This window comes from Macaca nemestrina, chromosome 3 (genome assembly GCF_043159975.1).
Source record: "Macaca nemestrina isolate mMacNem1 chromosome 3, mMacNem.hap1, whole genome shotgun sequence".
Classification (NCBI taxonomy): Eukaryota; Metazoa; Chordata; class Mammalia; order Primates; family Cercopithecidae; genus Macaca; species Macaca nemestrina.
The window spans coordinates 77,862,631-77,878,579 of NC_092127.1; positions in this window are offsets into that span (position 1 = coordinate 77,862,631).

The following is a 15,949-nucleotide window of genomic DNA, read 5'->3' on the forward strand; positions in this document are numbered from 1 at the left end:
CATTAACATCAGCTCAAGTGTTTATACTTCAGATTGCAGTTTCTTCAAAATTCGGAATGAGGATATTTTGCTTTCCATAGCTCAGGTATATGATTAAAATAAATCAAATATATATTTCATTCACTTCACATGTTTAAATTGAGATGAATATATCTTATGTAAGCCTGCTGTTTTTATTTTTTATTGCTTGTTTTGTGTTAGTTTTCCCCAGGGATTTTCCCTATTTAGGTGTTGTGCTCATGGATGCTACACACATATGCACATCCAGCTCACTAGAAATTCATTTAGGATGAATACATGTGTCATAAATTGAGCTCAGAAAGGGGACACACACCTCCTGTTCCAGAGAGGCAGAAAGAGGCTTTTTTCCTTCAACAATTGGCATGAATAACAACGGTGTATTATGGTTGCCTTCAGAACAGAGAATCAGTCAATCAACCCACACATTTATTGAGTGTTCAACTTCAAATAAATCCCTTTAGAAACAGTGTTCATGAATTCCTAATACATCACTCTTGCAATTTGTGTATAAATTTATAGGCTAAAAGATTTTTGCAAGCGATATTTTCTCATGAATATGGTCATTGCTTTTCCCTTAACTTGTCTGAACTTACGTGGTATTTATCAAAGAGATCACATTCACAATAATGTGTTTTTGATTTTGAAACTCTTATTTGTAAGTGGAAAATCAGAAAATATTTAGCCTAAAGCACAGTCTTTTGGTGGTAACTTGTACTATTTTGTCTTAATCCAGAAAAATATAAAGCCCAGTATGCAGCATGGGTTATACTAAAAATATAAATAGCTTTTAAAATAACTGCTAACAAGCAAATTAGCTACCAAATGGAATGGCAGCAGATCAATAATGACAGTAAAACTACAGAGTTCTTGCTGATCTCATATTTTCTGTGGATGCAAACTGTAAAAGAGGTCCCCAAAGGCCTCCAACAATAACCTACAAAGAATGAGACACAAAGGGTATTGAGCATAAAGATAGTTCAATTTCCCAAGACGGCCAGCTCTTGTCACATCAAACCACCTATTAGTCACAAACTCATACAACTAAGAATTCTCTGGCCTCCTGAGATTGCCTGTCATCTTGAAGGAGATAATACCAATGAAAGGCACCAGCTTCTTCTGTAACATGTTTAGTTTAGTGTTTTCAATACATCAAGCTATTTATGATGTTGCTATCACATATAAATAAGGTTCTATATTTTCAGATTGGAAAATGACACTAATGCACTGGTAAGTGGAAAAGAAAAGGTAAACAAAATAAATGTGAAAATAATGTAACATGCCAAAAAGCATCCTTATATTATTTCATATATCTTTATATTATTTAGAATTACCCCCAAAAGGTATTAATCAAACAATAAGATAAAATCTGTCAGAAATTTAAAAGTTTAGAATTTATAAAGTAACTAAAAAGTAGTCAAATCCCCTTATTTAACAGCATAAGGTTCCTGTAGTCCCAAGCTACTTGGGAGGCTGAGGCAGCAGAATCACTTGAACCCAGGAGGCAGAAGTTGCAGTGAGCTGAGATCATGCCACTGCACTCCTGCCTGGGCAACAGAGTGAGACTCTGTCTAAAAAAAACAAAAACAAAAACAAAAAGGCTCAATGAATTTCAGTAAGATAGATATGGAGACATGGTAGGTTAGTAGTAATAGAGGGATAGAACTCCCAAGTCAATGTTTGAACGCCTTTTAGAACTATTTAATGTGTACATAATACCAAAACATTTCTAATAAATATTTCTGATAAATCATGACACATATATAGGCAATATGATTTATAGGTAAAGCAACAAACTTGTTTGTGAATCATCATCTTTCCAGAGAGTACTGAGTAGCTATGACGTGCCAGGTTGTGAATTAATGCTGGAGTTCTAAAGAGATACCTTTCCTCAAGAATTATTCTAATGGGAGGATGCAAATAGGTGTTTCAACTTGGAAAATAATTGCTGAGTTTGGTGACAGCAGAATGAACAAGGTACTACTTGAGCACAGAGGAGAGACATGTAAATTGCACATTGAAAGGATTCTAGAAGGACTTCTTAGAGAAGAAAATGCTTGAGTTAAGATTGAAAAATTACAAGAGAGCGCTAGGTAGAAAGTAAAGGGGCTAAGGGTACTTTAACAAGAGACAACTGAAGTGAAAAGACAGAGACTGGAGAAGCAGGGTAGGGAATGGTGGCAGGAGAGGTTACAGAAGAAAAGGTCTCGTGCACTAGGCTTAGTATGTTCAGGATTTTTCTCTGTGATATGAAAATGAGATATTTAGTGAAAAGATCACTTGGTAAGAAGTGTGGAAAGTAGACTGAAGGACAGTGAAACTAGGAGCTGAGAGAAACTGTAAAAGGTTAATGAAAGAAGCCTGAGGCACTGGCAATGAGTAGGATGAAAAGAAAAGAATGGATTAAAAAGGGGATACGCAGGGGGTGCAGTCTAAGAACTTGATTGCTAATGAGGTATGAGAGAGATGTCTACAATGCTACCCAGATTTCTTTCTTGGTGTCTCAGTAAGTAAGGAAATACAACTTTAAAGAAGGTTTAACAGGGGAAAAAAGGGAATTTTAAAATTAATTATGGTTGTATTGCATTTGAGATGGCAAAGGACATCTAAGTGGAAATGTTTAGTAGCCAACGGCATACAGAATTTAGATACCAAAGATCTGGAAGTCCTCAGTGCATAGGCGGAGTCGAGGTAATATATCTAGGTGAAGAGAGTGTACAAGGTTAAGAAAATGAAGGTTCAAGAAGGAATTTTTAGGGTATTCAAACTCTTAGGGAAAAGTAGAGAAAAGAGGACTCAGAATGGTGAAGTGACTGGAAAAACAGAAGGAAGGTAAAAAATGACTCACATTTTAGAAGCCAAGGCAGAAGAGAATTTTTCAAAGGAGGAGGCAGTCACTGACCTCAATGCTATAGAAAGGTCAAGTAAGAGAATATAAAAATATTCAATAAATTATTTTAATTAGAAAGCCATTGACTTAGGGAGAATTTTAGTGTAGTTTTTAGATGAAGATGATTAAAGAATAAATAGAAAATGAAGAATTGGAGATAACATGTATAGATTTCATTTACAAGAGGCTTATGTGTGAGTTAGTATTCTAATAATAATTATAATACAGTTAAGCCTTTTGAGTGCTTACCATGTGCCAGGCTCTGGACTAAGTGCTCTGTAGTAACTAAGCCATTGAATCATTACAAATCTATATAATAAATAATATCATCATTTTACAGTGATAAAACTGATAAAGTAATAAAAGCCTTTAAAGATTAAGTAATTTGTCTGAAATCCCACAGTTACTAAGTCAGATGTTCTCATCCACTATTCTGATGCCCACAAGCAGACAGAGAAATTTAGAGCTAGAAGTAGAGAGAAACAACAAATAGAGGCAAGACATTTTTCTTTAATATGTGAGAGAAGAAACTGATCACCATTATATTAATGAAAAGGACCAGGGCCAATAGAAAAGCTTAAAAATAGGAGAGGAGTTTGAGGGAAGATTAGTGGTTATAGGGTCTAACATATGGGTAGAGAGGCTACCTTTATACTGTACAAGAAATCAAGTTTCATTTTCTGTGGCAGAAGGACTAAAAGAGATATGCAATTATAATTAACATCTTAAAACTTCCATTTTCTTTAAAAAGGTGGGTGGCAATAATTGCTCTACAAATTTTATTTTGATTTAATGAGTAAAAATAAGAAACACTGAAGTCTTTATTTTTAAATTTTTAATTTGTGTAGGTACATCGTAGATGTCTATATTTATGGGTTACATGAGATATTTTGATACCGGCATGCAATGCATAATAATCACATCAGGGTAAACATGGTATCTATCACCTCAAGCATTTATCCTTTGTGTTTCAAACAATCCAGTTATATTATTTTACTTATTTTTAAGTGAACAATTAAATTATTATTTACTACAGTCACTCCATTGTGCTAGCAATTATTAGGTGTTATTTATTCTTTCTAACTATCTTTTGTACCCATTAACTATCTCCCCTTCCCCCCACCCTCCCTGACTACCCTTCCTGGCCTCTGGTAACCATTCTTCTACTCTCTCTCTCTATGATTATTTTAATTTTTCCTCCCACAAATAAGTGAAAATATGTGATGTTTGTCTTTCTGTGCCTGGCTTATTTCACTTCACATAATGACCTCCAATTCCATCCATGTTGTCGGAAATGACAGGTTCTCATTCTTTTCCGTGGCTGACTACTACTTCACTGCGTGTAAGTACCACATTTTCTTTATCCATATGTCTGCCGAAGGACACTTAGTTTGCTTCCATCTGAGCTGTTGTGAACAGTGCTGCGATAAACATGTGAGTGCAGATATTTCTTCTATATACTGATTTCCTTTCTTTGGGGCATATACTTAGGAGTGGAATTGCTGGAAAATATGGTAGCTTTATTTTTAGTTATTTTGGGAACCTTCAAATTGTTCTCCATAGTAGCTGTACTAATGTATATTCCCACCAACAATGTATGAGGGCTCCCTTTTCTCCACATCTTTGTCAGCATTTGTTAATGCCTATCCTTCACAGGAAAAAAAAAAAAATTAACTAGGTAAGTTGATATCTCATTGTAGTTTCAATTTACATTTCTCCAATGATCAATGATGTTGAGTAACTTTTCATATATCTCTTTGCCATTTGTATGTCTTCTTTTGAGAAATGTCTATGCAGACCTTTTGTCTATTTTTTAATCAGTTTATTAGGTTTTATCCTATTGAATTGTTCGAATGCCATAAATATTCTGGCTTTTAACCCCTTTTCAGATGGATAGCTTGCAAATAGTTTCTCCCATTCTGTGGTTTGTCTCTTCACTTTGTTGATTGTTTTGTTTTCTTAGCTGTGCAGAAGCTTTTTAACTTGATGCGATCCCATTTGTTCAATTTTGCTTTGGTTGACTGTGTTTGTGGAATATTACTCAAGAGATCGCGCCACTGCACTCCAGCCTGGGCGACAGAGCGAGACTCCGCCTCAAAAAAAAAAAAAAAAGAAAGAAATAATTGCCTAGACCCATGTCCTGGATAGTTTCCCCAATGTTTTCTTGTAGTAGTCTCACAGTTTGAGGTCTTATATTTAAGTGTTTAATCCATTATTGATTTGAGTTTTTGTAAGGTGAGACATGGTCAAATTTCATTCTTCTGCACATCGATATTCAGTTTTCCCAGCACCATTTATTGCGTCCAATCCTTTAAACTGAACTGTGCAATTCAAATAGCAATTTTTAGTAGCAGACTGTAGGCACATATGTGCATATTAGAATAATGCTGAGTATTCCTAAATAGAAATGCATCATTAATAAACTTGACCTATCCTCTGCAGTTATGATTTCTGGGTAACCTGTTTACAATTGTTCAGAACGTTTTTCTACTCTTCTTTTTGGGACACATTACCCCTAGCAGGTATTCCGGATTGTCTTCTATCTCTCCATAATACTCTAGAAGATTTCCACACTGCCCTCTGAATTTGTACATCCTTAACTCTTTCATTTTTTGTCAAACAGAAAATACTTTTTGATCCTTCCTTAGCAGAAGAGTTTGTGCCTCATTTTAAAAGATACCTCTTCCACCTGTATCTTAACCTACATTCCCGAGAACTTAGAATAAACAGCTAGTAAACAAGACTGAGTAGTGGTCCTGCTTCTATTGCTTATTTAAGCACATGACTTGAGACAATACCTTCACCCAAATTAGTTTGAATGTCCTAATTTGTGAAATGAGAATGACACTAATAACAAGCTTGTTTGAAGGTTAAGTTAGGTATTGTATGTGGAAATAAGTGGACTGTGAAGAGTCTGTCATTTTCCGGTTTGCCTTCAGACAGGTGTTTTTGTCTTCAGTATTTAAAACAACTTCTGTGGGCACATAGCAGGTGTATATATTTCTGAGGTACATGAGATATTTTGATACAGGCAAATAATGCATAATAGTCACATCAGGGTTAATGGGGGCATCCCTCACTCAAGCATGTATCCTTTCTTTGTATTTAAATAATCCAGTTATACTTTTATTTTTATGTGTATAATAAATTATTGTTGACTGTAGTCTCCCTGTTGTGCTCTCAAATAGTAGATCTTATTCATTCTATCCAGGTATAATTTTGTACCGTTAACCATCCCCATTTCCCCTACCACCACCCTTCCAGCCTCTGGTAACCATCATTCAGTTTTCACTAATTTATTCTCTACCTATTTAAAAAAAAAAACAAAAACAAAAATGGAAAGCTACCACGTTTTAAATTCTTTCTTATTTCCTTCATTCACATAGAGTATTTTCCTAGAGTCAAATGCCTACAGAGCCAATCTTCATTCGCATACCATTTTCACATCCACCACTCTACCAAAATTAAATCTCTACACATAAGAGGGGCTTTTGGGATTAAGAAGTGAATAAAGAATATGTGTTTACAAGTTCATTTTATAAACACTTCAGTAAACTATATCTTGATTATAAAATCAATAAGCTAAGTCACACATTTGGTTTATACAAATGAAAGCACAAAATGGCTTATTATATCAATATCAGTAAATTTAGATGTCAGCAATGGCAGAACAAAGATCATCACCACAATGCTCCAGCATTTTACACTTTACTAGTTACATTGATTTGGTTCAGAATACAGGTTAGTGCTAGATGTGGAAGAGACATAAGGACATAACCACAATGAGACATGAGGAAAAGGAAAAGTGAAGTTTTATTCTACCTTTCATTACGTAATTTTCATTACTGTTTTATTATTATTACCACTCAAATGGATTTCATTTGTACTGTCCCTTTTAATCAACACATTGCTTATTAAAAACCATTTATTCTTTAGAATGTGATGCTATAAATGACATTAGCTTTCAATAAAACATAATAAGGCTGACTAGTTGCCAGATTCCCATTTGAGGGCAATGATTAATAATTGTACTGATTTTGGTGTACCGCTGGCTTTCATTTTTTCTTTACCCACCAAAGGGAGAAAGTGGAGCAAGCATTTCAGGAACATTACAGGAATTTTTGTGGCATTCGTGGTCCATATTTCTCCTGATCCACCCAGAACTACTTTTCTAGCACACATCCCTATAAGACCTTTTTATTATTCCTGGATCAGGTAATATACACATTGGCATGGGCTGTGATTTCAGAAGAGTCAGAAATTATCCTCCCAGACCAATAGCTCTTCCACCAATTTATTTGCCAAAATAAGTTAACAACATATGAGTTATCCTCATGAGAGAATAATCACATGCAATTTGATTGATTTATTGATTTTATCATTTACCCATTCAGTACTGAGTTCCCATCTGGAGCTTATACAATTTGAGTAGACAGGGGACGCACTCTGGAAAAATTAAATAGCAACTCACAGCAACATGTACTTTAGAGAATAAAAGAGAACTCTCTATAATATGGGTATGGTCCAGAAAATATGGTCACAGTAGCTATAAGAGGTGAAAAAAGGGGAACTCCAAAGCGCACTAGATCAATCTGGGGAAATATCGTGACGGAAGCAGGACTTGCATAGGATCTTCATGCACAGGATCTTGAATAGGTTATGAGTATGAGAAAGATGTTCTTAATTAGTAAACAACGTAGACATGCACAGAGCTTGGGATGAATTGAATGCGAACAGTGCAGCCACTGACAGATTCACATTCTGGAATAATGAGAGATGATGCTAAATATATAGACAATTTTTTAGAAACATAGCTCAAATAATTTAGTAAGATATAGACAATGGAATAGAGGCTTTTTAGTTGAGTAATGAATGTTAAAGCAGATTTAATGCCTGTTTATTTTAGAATTAAGAGAAAGAACATCAAAGTTCATCTGATAAGAATAAAACTTCAGATCCAGATTTTATAAAACTTCCTTTAAAATGTCATTCCTTATAGCCTCTATATTGATTAAAGTTCCTAGTTATATGTTGTGCATATAGTTTTATTTTCTTGCTATAAAAGGAAATGATTATTTATTGAATACCTTTTATACGGCAGGACTTCTGCACACGTATTTCATTTGTTCCAGTGACATCAGGTAGAAAGTAAGCTTTGTAAAGCTGAAAGCCTGTCTTGCTCACTGCTTCCTTCCCATTTCCCACAATTGTGCTTGGCATATGGCAATTATCCAATAAGTACATGTTGGAGGTAGCGCTAATATTGGAACAAATATTATCATTATTTTATAGATAAAAAAGCTGAAAACTTTACAGGATGTAAATGCATGCCTACTTGACTCGAAAATGTTCCCTCTTTATTTGGGATGGTAAATGACTGACAAAAGTATAGTTAAAATTATGAAATTACAGCTCCTGTCTCCTCCAGCAATCTTGGCCTTCCATAGCTCTGGGCACAGACAGACACAATTCAGGATAACTTTTGCATCTTTATGTGGGGAAAAAAATAATTTCTCTTTCTTGTCATAGCCATGTATTTCCCAAAAATGAGCATGACATAGGAAAAAGCACCCGGGAAAATTCATGTGTTTTGAGAGAGTCAAATGGGATTGGGTTCTTCTCCCTCATTCTTTGCTGGGGTCTGGCCAGGCCCTGGGTCAGCGACTGCATTTGTGGACAGCTTAGACTTACAGACTGAAAAGAATGAAGAGAATGTTCTTGCCACTCTTTTCCCTTAGAGTTATAATATTGCCACAATTCCGAGTTCAAATAGAAAGTGAGCATGTGTTTTACGTTAGCGATTAGAAGTATGTTTTTAGAGCAGCCAATAGCTATTCTTTTTTTTTTTTTTTACTCTGACAGTAGTAAAAGAATAAATAATATCTTGTTTATGTGATTTGCTAATATTTGCTTATATTTTTATGATTCAAATAAACTCATACTCAATACAAAAATTTTAAAAATAAATTCAACAGTTGGTTATGGCATATGAGAAACTTTTGATAATGTAACCATTTTTTAAAGTAAGGAGAGCGACACAGAGACAGAATCAGAGAGAGGCAGAGAAGAGACCATAGATGTAAAGGTGGCCACTTTTCTGGAGAGACTGAGATTGCGTAAAGAAAACGCAAATTCTGACCAACCACTGACTTGGTGAAGTCTTCAGTGGCTTGGCCAGCCTCGGAGTGTATTTAATGTGGCTCTTTCAATCCTTCGAAGTGTTTATATAGCCAAATCCACTGGGCTCCTTTTCCAAACCATATTTTTTAAAGGTCTGTTTCAACTAGCAGTTTGGTATCACTATCACCTCAGCTGAGATTCATCACCAATGATGTTAACAACATCATAGTAAATGTAAGAAATTAAGTGCCAAAGAGAATATTAAAATTACCATTTTTGCTTGGCCAGTAGAGGAATTATTTTCACATTAATCGTAATTTAGTGATTTTTCACTTAATGTCTACTTTTTTTCTGCCCTATGATTGCATGAGGTAAGATGTCTGATATCTTTCTTGCCAATAAACTCTGCTTCTGTATAGTGTCTGGAAAATAATTGGGAGGTGCTTAATAATTATGTGTTGATTGAACAAATGAATGATTATTGAGTGTATATACTATGTTTTCAGTATAAAAACAGAATATGGGCCTGGCGCGGTGTCTCACGCCTGTAATCTCAGCACTTTGGGAGGCCGAGGCGGGCAGATCACGAGGTCAGGCGATCAAGACCATCCTGGCTAACACGGTGAAACCCCATCTCTACTAAAAATACAAAAATAAATTAGCCAGGCGTGGTGGCGGGCGCCTAAGGCAGGAGAATGGCATGAACCGGGGAGGCGGAGCTTGCAGTGAGCGAGATCATGACACTGCACTCCAGCCTGGGTGACAGAGAGAGACTCAGTATCAAAACAAACAAACAAGCAAGCAAACACAAAACAAAAACAAGAGTATGAACTCTACTGGGGCTCCATACAAAACAACATGAAATATAATGAGTTCACACTAAAATCCTGTCAATGTTTAGATGAGCACAACAACTTATTTGAACAGTAGCATAGCTTTCCTTGGTGGTTTTTTTGTGCCTTCAGTTAAGAAAACTTCAGAATTCTTCTGTTTGTGAAATATTATACCCATCAACTAACCCATATAACCATCTGTGTCATCGCTGTTAAATACGAATCTGACACCTCAGATTTGTCCCTTGATTACCTTAGTTTTGAGAGTTTCAAGATAAAGCAATTCAATTTCCCTTAAGATCTTAATGAGCAGTAGCCATAAATTATAAGCTTCTTGAAGTCAGAGATTTCAAGTTTCTAAAAGTAACCACTATGATACTTGTTCCTTGGTTTACACATAGGAGCCTTAATAAGAGAAATGTCAATGTGAAGAGAGGTTATGGCACATGGAGTCTGTGCTAATATCAAAGTGTATTATTGAATTGTCATCTCTCAACACTAAAAGGATCTGCATTTTTTGTGATGCAAATATTCTTTCATAACTGAAGTGAGGAGAGGATGCACATTCCAACAGATACTGAGGAGAAAACCAGGGCTATAGTTAGATACTTTCTTAAGTACAAACCTATGGTTTCTTTTCCTGTCCCTGCTGCATGGGAGGTGAATTTAGACAGAGAGAAGCATCAGCAAGCAAAGTTGGCGGGGGTGCCAATAGATTCTAGAGAAAGAAGTAAACAGAGAAAGGTATTCCAAAAAGGAAGGTAACCAGAAGAGAAACCGACATTAAAAGAGCAATCAATACAGAAAAAACAAAAATAAACAAACAAAAAACTTACGCCTGTTCTCTTGTCCCACTAAATGTTCCCATTTCTAGTTCCTTGACTGAACTATTTCCTTAAACGTGTTCCACATTAACAATCTTCCTCTTCAGTGGGAATCAAGGGATCAATTTTAAACCTCTGCTAGGGGGTCTTTTTCTGCTACAATACTCTAAAATCAGTAGAAATATTAACCATTTCCTCCTCAAATTTATTTATTTATTTGGCAAATAAAATGTCAGCTGCCTATTATGTGTCAGTCATTGTTCTAGGTGCTGATACAGCAATAAACTAAACAAAAAGCCCCATTGAGCCTGGTAACTGCTCTTTGATGGCAAGAGTTAGGTGCTAAGCGAGTACTTTGTGCAGATCATCTCACTTAATCTTTCAACTATTTGGGGTAGCTACTGACATTATTCATATTCAGATGAGGAAACTGAGGAAGTGATAACTAAAGCAATTTTCAAAGGTTACATACTTGTAAATGTCAGAGTCAGAACCCAAAACCAGTCGGCCTCCAGAGTACTTGCCTTTAACAGCACTCTATATTCCTCCTAGCATATTTGAGGATGAGTGCAAAAGTAAATCTTCCACTCTGCCTAAACTCAGGGCATCTGATCCTTCATTTAGAGATCCAAAGCTCCTGAAGCTAACACATAGCTTTCTTCTTTAAGAAAGATGTCTAAAATGAAATGTAGTATAAAAGGCCAATTCTCTTACCAAGAATTCTCTTTAGGAAATCACTGATACCTGTCCAGGCAATTACAGAGGAAAGCAGGAATTCTTACCTTAAATTAAGAAATGGAGAACATGCTTCAAGAACATCATGGTTATTAATGATTAGAAAAAGCTGAATGCCAAAAACGTTTTACAAATAACATGGCAGTTAATTTGAAGCAGTACAAGACATGGAGGAAAATAAAAATTACATTCTATTTCCAACATAAACTTGCAATCTGTTTTTATATAACAAGGAACAATGGATAAAATACCGTGATCTGTTAATAATATGCTTCAGGTATACAAACATCAATTCCATCTAAGACATTGATAATGATATATTAATATAGAACTTTAAAAGTTCTCTTAAAATCTAGAAACAAATATTTAACTTGATTTTAGTAATTCATTGAGTTTTGTGAGATGTGGTAAGCCTCTTATGTTTCTTTTTCCCTGCTACAATCTTTACCATCAGAGTGGCCACTGCTTCAGCCCTTGTTGTCTGTGTCTCCAGTATAGTTTTTTACACATATATACCCTGCCTCTGAGACAAACATTTTCTTTCTGGATCCTACAATTCATCCAACCCCTTCTGAGGCATTTCTCTGAAGTTTAAGTTCCATCATCAACAGCCTCCTCCCAACCAATTTTCCCCATCTCTATCAGCAGATAAAGTCCAATGTCCTTTAAAAGGATCATCAGCAACAAAGTTTTAGCCAACCAGAAATACCATTAAGGCATTTGAAATGGACCCATTGAAATAACCAACTATCAAAATAAGAACACGTTGTGTTGCATCAAACAGAAGGCAACTCAAATGCCCTAATACTCATGTTTTAGGGAGGAAAGGGGAAAGCAACGTTTACTCCAAACATGACTACAAAGAAAAGAATTATATACATGCCACAAATTATTCCCTGAAAAGTGTATGTGTTCCCTTTGGATTTTTAACTAGCTACAAGTTCCTTTTTCCATGCAAACCAGTCATCAGTAAAACAAAAGTAACAGTATTCAAACTGGCCTCTTTGTGGATAGCGCTTTAGTCTAGTTTATAGGCTTGGACCCAAGGGACATTATCTCAGATGCCTCTAGAATGAAATGGAATTAGCAATTACACAGATCTTCTCCACTAGAATTGCATTAAAAATAATTTAACATACTTGTTACGTATACTTTAATCATATTATCCCATAAGTAACCAGCCACTGATCTCAAAGGTCAGTATATAATTACAATGAATGTACAAGAGGGAATACAGCCCTAGACATTGGAATGTAATGTTGCCTCTATAATTCTCCTTTCCTTCCTTTCTTTCCTATACAGTTCATGTGAAAAAGTTAACTTCTCACCTCTCCTTGCAGAAATTGTGAATGAGCAGTCTTGGAGAAGAGGCACAACAGATCCAGTGCATTACTCAAGATATAATGATAATGTATTCTTTTTATATGGGAAGGTAATATTATCATTAAAATATCTTTATTGCTATTGTTTCAAATCTAGTATGCATTTCCAGGATAGCTGCTCAGAGCCATCCATTATACCATGGAAATCTCAATTAGCCATGTGTATATTTAACTGATAACCTTTGCCAGAGATGCAAAAGCAAATATATGGTTTTTCAACAATCTTATTGTATGTTTTCATCACAAACTGTACTCCATCTTACAGATTTCCTCAGTCAGACTTTCTACTTCTTGGGCATAGAACGGGAAAATGGCCTCTCTGTTTTCCATTTAGAAATCTGTTATAGAAACTTATACCAAATAAGCCAAAAAAATGATGTTGCCACCCTGGACTATTCTCTGATGCCCAAGTAATTAGTCCTACATGTTCCTTCATAGTATGTAAAAAATCCAATTATTGCATGCAGAAAGCCAGACATGAGTGGTAGAAAGTATAGCCGAATCTAGTCACTGGCTCTTTCTGGCCCTGCACTTGTATACCACCCAGCAAACCCAGCAGCACAAGCTTTACTACACAGAAAAAGGGCGATGGTACAGAGGGAGGGCCTAACACCACCACATTCTATGTAAACCTACTTTGAACACCAAAGGAAGAAATGCCAACGGCTCTCAAAACAACAAAACGAAAAGTACAGTCAAGACTCTTGTTCTAAAAATGGAAGCAGTGATACGCCTAGCTTTAAAGTACAGTACGAAGAAAATAAAAGAAAAACTGTCACTTCCTGAAAGGGTTTTATGGCCAAGAATTCTAGGAATTCCCGCTTTGGTAATCTGATAAGCAATCAGTTACCTAACTTGTATTATCTTTGCATGCTGATAGTTCTGCAAGGCTTCCCAATACTGTACTTGTAAATGGCTAGTCTTCTAGTTCCCAAAGGTGTGACTTTTTTCAAATCAAAAGTGTCTCCAATTTTATATTCCTTAAAAAATGTTTTCTCTATTCAAAGAAATAGGTAGATAATACACGATGGATAGACAGAGAAACAGAGCATTAAATAAAAACCAGACAGACAAAAACCCAGATGTCAGATTAGGAATGATCATAAAAGATGTTTAGGACCTTAAGGAGACACATTTTTTAAAGTTGACCTTTTTCAAAAACAGCATCCCAATTAATCAGAAATTTATATTATTATATAATTATTCCTGAATACACTGCCTTAATGAAAGAGTAGATGACGGTAGTAAACTGGCCTTCACCCCAATCAGTATCATATTTGAATTAGTTGTTTGTGTGCCTTTCACATACGTTATATGTATGTGTAGTGGGTTCTATCATACTTTATAATATAAAGAAATAGCCTATGCAGTTGTCTAGTTTCTATTTCAAACTTGGTATTTTTTGTGTGGGTTTTTTTTTTTTTTTTTTTTTTTGGCCTTTTGAGTATCTGGCAGCTTTTTGCTCTATGAGATCTCTATTTTAAGATGTCCTATTTCAGTGTGAGTCATCTCAATGGTTTTAGCTGCCATAAATCATTGTTTGCCAAAGTTGCCTGTTACCACAACCAAAACATTCTCAAAAAGCTATCATTCCCACCAATGAACCTTAACGTTTGCAAAGGTAATATACTGAGTGGCTGTCATGACATCACAACGTGAACCTCATGTTTAGGTTTTATAAATTAGCGAAACATCAGTTGGTGAGATCATTCTTTCAATTTTCTCAGCATTTTTTATCTACCCTTTCCTTCTCTGTCATCATACAGAACCTGTGTGCATGCCCAAATTCTTAATTTACACGCATGATAAAATGCTCACCCACTTATTTCAGGCTTTTATACCAGGTCTCTTCCTCCATTCATAGACATAGCCAACCTTCCATTATATATCTTGCCAGAACTATTACAATAACCCCCAACTTGGTTTTTCTGCTTCCAGTCTTGCTCTGTACACTATAGTTTTAACACAAAATCACAATGATCTTTTTAAACTATGAACCAGATTATTAGCTACTCTGCCACAAATCCTTTACGTAATCTTCCCTGATTTCCTCACATCCTCCAGGCTAGGTCAGGAGCCACTACTTTGTGCTTTTATAATACCTCTGTTACACTATGCTGCAATAAGTTTACTTGTCCCTCTTCTCCACTGAACTCTCTGAATTTAATTTACATTATATTGTCTGTTTTCATATCCACAATCTCTAACAATAGATGCATAGATATTGCCTGATTAATCACTTATTAATATGCTTATTAATCATAACAAGTATATTGTGAAACTGTAAAGTTCACATTTTTCCCTTATCAACACCTAGTGAGTGTTGTTTCTTCTCTATTCACATTATCCACTCTACATTTAGCCTTTCATTTCTTTCACTTCTAATGCCATCATAGCAAACATAATCAATCTCCAAAAACAGACAAATATTGTCCAAGGGGAAAAAACGGGCTTAAAAGCAGACCTGTATTAGGTTCTTCAGGGTTTGTACATCATGTGCTTTTGGTCAAGTCATTCACTTTCTTAGTTTTACCTCCCAAACTAGATCTATGAACTTAAAACAGTCGAAAGGAAAATATTTGTGAAATCACTTGGTAAAGTGTCAGCTTCTACCCAAATAATAACATATGTGAGACTTACATATGACAGTAGCAACATTGTTCTAACAGTATCAACTATTTTAAGTTATGCAATCCTCTCAACAATTTTACAAGTTGAGTTTTATTAATATCCTCACTTCACAGGTGAGCAAATAGAGGCACAGAGATATTATACAAGGGGTATAAGAAAACATAACAAGTAAGTGACAGAGTCAGGGTTTGATCCCAGGCAATCTGGCTCCAGTGTTTGAGTTGTCCACCTCTCTATTTTAAACCAGTGTAAGGTCATGGCATCCTCTCTAGCAGGGTCTCCTGAAGGCCCTTACCTTTGCCTCTGTGGCAGTGTTTCTGATTAAAAGCTCTATCATTCTTTATTGAGACTTTATATAAGGTAAGCTTGGAAAGTGAGATGAAACAAACAAACAGAAAATAATATAAAACAAACAAACAAAAAGTCTGAGAAAAAGAAAGCTATATGCACATCATGACATGATCATAACCTACTCACTAGCTAGTAAGCACACGATCATTGAAAAACATTTTGAGG